The following is a 3,340-nucleotide window of genomic DNA, read 5'->3' on the forward strand; positions in this document are numbered from 1 at the left end:
TCTCTAAGATGCCTGCCCACTAGTTGCTCGGTAGCCGTTTATCAGAGTGTCATGGTTTCACTGCACTGTGTTCAGATGTCTCTATTTTGATTAACAGTGGCACCAGAGTTCAAGAGTAGTGAAACTAGCAATTTAGACATGACAAAGAGAAGCTGTAAAGTACTTCCTTTAAGTGAAAAGATAAAAGTTCTCATTAAGGAAATCATATGTTAATGTTGCTGAAATCTATGGTAAGAATGAATCATAGTACATATAGGACTAGTATTTAGCAGAACAAACTTCAAGAAATGTTTGCTTAGCCATTTTTTACTGTTGAACATATGTTCCATAAAATCATATGCTAAGGTTTCAAGCTTCCACTAGGGTATTAAAATGTATCTGTCTTGGTCAGAGGGGAATGACTATACTGAACAATTAATCTATAGCAGGAGTTATACTAAGCCTCAAGTACACCAATATGATACATATAAATCCTCATAGGGGAAATAACTATTTCAATGTGACTGGAAAAATAATGGAAGCATGTAAAAGTAGTTTAGCAGAGGAGAAAATAACCTCTCAGGGAAAGAGATACAAGGAAAGACTTCCTAGATGACTTCCTAATTGGAGTGTGAAGATGAAAAAGAAATTTTCTCAAGCAGGTAAAGGGCAAGGGACATAAATGAAAGCATGGAGAGAAAAAGTACAACTATGGATAAGTAAAAACAGTCTCAGGAGAAGATGTTTTATTGAAAAAAGTGACTTTAGAAATTTAGACAAAGGCCAAATAAAAAGTCTTAACTTGGGACTTACGCCACAGGTGATGACAAGCTAGAGATGAAAATCCTCTCCACCTCTTTTCTGCATTAAGAAATATTTGTATTATATATATCCAACACATATCAAAATTTTGTATTATCATATAATTTTGTATTATTATGTTATACATAATACCTCAGGCATTTGGCTGAGCAGTGGATTATCTATGTTGTTCCTTTAAAGCTCAACATAAAGTACACTTTTGTTGCTAAGGAAGATAGACTAGACTTCTCTTATAGTTTCTATCTTCTGAATTGATCTTCAGCATAAACTTGCAAGACAGTATTTTCTAACTCTGTTGCTAATGCCAACACCAACACCAATCATTTCTGCAAGGCAGCAGATTTTTCAGCAACCCAGTTCATAAACTGTAATTAGTTTTCTATAAAAGGCAAATTATTTCCTTTCTAAATTTCAGCCTTTATTACATTTTTGTTATATATTAATATTTATAAATTCCTACTTGGAGTTAGGCCAAAGGAATCCACATCTTTTCAGCCTATAAGTTCTTCTATTTAAAATAGAATTTTCTATTATGAACTGATGTGGTGATGTAGTTTGTAATCCCAGCTACTTACGAGGCTGAGGTCAGAGGACTGTAAATTTAAGACTAGCCTCAGCAGCTTAGCAAGGCCCTATCTCAAAATAAAAAATAAGAAGGACTCAGGATGTAGCCCTGGGTTCAATCCCCAGTACCACTGAAAAGAAAGAAAGGATGATCATTAGAAAGAAGAAATAATACATGGAAGTCAGAATTTTTTGTTTTACCTAAGTAAGCAATACTACTATACAAATAGGTCTGGATATTAAATCATAGATTACACAGAGAAGTTATACATATATATTATATATACGTATTATATCAGTTAATTTTGTCTTAGAGGTTCAAAGGATCAAGTAAAGCATGTAATTTCAAAATCAGTGGTGGCAAAGAAAGGAATGAGCAGCACTAGTAACTTATAATTACAAACAGTAAATATGGCATACTTTTAATGTAAAAAGCATATTCCCAAATGTATTGCATACTAGTGTCCCACACATTTGAAAAAATCTCCTTATACCTTGATGAAAAACAAATGATCTGAACCTAGTGACTAATTTAGTATAGAAACAAAACTTTTAGCATTACCTGAGTTTACAATTAGCCTCCAATTATAAGAGAATCAGAGGCAAAGAAAATATGCTAAAATTGAAAAGAGTTGTAAATTTACATTAACTATGAGGATGAGTAACTTGAATGAGATGGTTTCTCAATTTGGGACTGGCTATTGTGAAGTATTCTTATCTCTAGGCTGTTCTTGCAGCTATGTACTCAAATCTTGCTGCTACAAGGGAACAGACAAGATTGTTCAAGATCTGGTCAAGCCTGGTGATCCCTATGCCTTTGGAAACGAAAAGCTAACTAAGAGGCTTCCTAGCGACAGGATAAAGGAGTTTTTATCCTTACTGCTCTTATACAATTCTTTAATGCATTACTCCTGGCCTTTCACTCAGTTTGCTGTAAAACTAAGTATACTTTGTGCAAGTTTTCACCTTTGCTTTCTCCACTGTAAATGCATCATTAAACTATTAGAACGAAGAGTTTTAAATCCCTTGTCCTTGACCTCTAAATTTATTTAAGTAGGGGGCCAGGGATATAGTTCAGCTATGCAGCGCATGGTTGGCAACTGCAAGGTCCTGAGTTTGATTCCCAGTACTAAAACAAAAAATTAATTATTTAATTAATTTAAATATTTTTGAAAAGCGATCAACACTAAAAATTGTTCTAGAACTTTTTTCAGTTAACCATTTTAATGTTTAAGAATCTGATTAAATGGTTACAAAGTACTTTAAATATGTTTCTAGTAAAGGTATCTGATAAATAATACATTGTCAATTTTGTTTTATTCTTTTAATTTCAGATTGTGGTAACATGAAATTACTTGGCTTAAATTCCTGTTGGAATCATACTGACATTGTTTCGCTTTGAACCAAGTTTAGAGTTGGCATCTTTAATCTTTTGAAATTCGATCTAAACTATTTTACAGGCTGCGGGAAGCCATTCATGTCATTTCCTTGATGGCAAAATAAGGCATAATAGAGCACCTTTATATTTTTTACATCCTTCCGTCCTTGCACAAAAAATTAGCAGTGATGTATGTCAAACAACTTTGTAAGGATGAAAACGCTCTATGCAGTTAAGACAATTCTGTGTGAAAGTTTTCCATATTTAGGAAGGTGTGGACACCTCTCCAACCTTGACCAGCAGGGCCACCATGTTAAAATTTCAACTTTTAATTTGGGGTTCAAACCCTGACATTTAACTATAAGTTTTTTTCTTAGGAACACATCTAAGAGTCAAGATAGGCTTCAGGATGCATGCTAACCCTTACCACACCAATACTCTAAGCTACACTCTGAACAGAAAATCCGGTCTTGCTCTAGTCAGGAAACACCCGCTTCCTACGTGCCGCGCTATCGCTGCACCTGGTTGGGGTTCGTGCTTGTCCGTCACACAGAGAGGGTGGGACTTTAAGGCCTTGAGCTAAGGGAGACGCTGGAT

Source organism: Chinchilla lanigera, unplaced genomic scaffold (genome assembly GCF_000276665.1).
Source record: "Chinchilla lanigera isolate Chin_1 unplaced genomic scaffold, ChiLan1.0 scaffold00008, whole genome shotgun sequence".
Classification (NCBI taxonomy): Eukaryota; Metazoa; Chordata; class Mammalia; order Rodentia; family Chinchillidae; genus Chinchilla; species Chinchilla lanigera.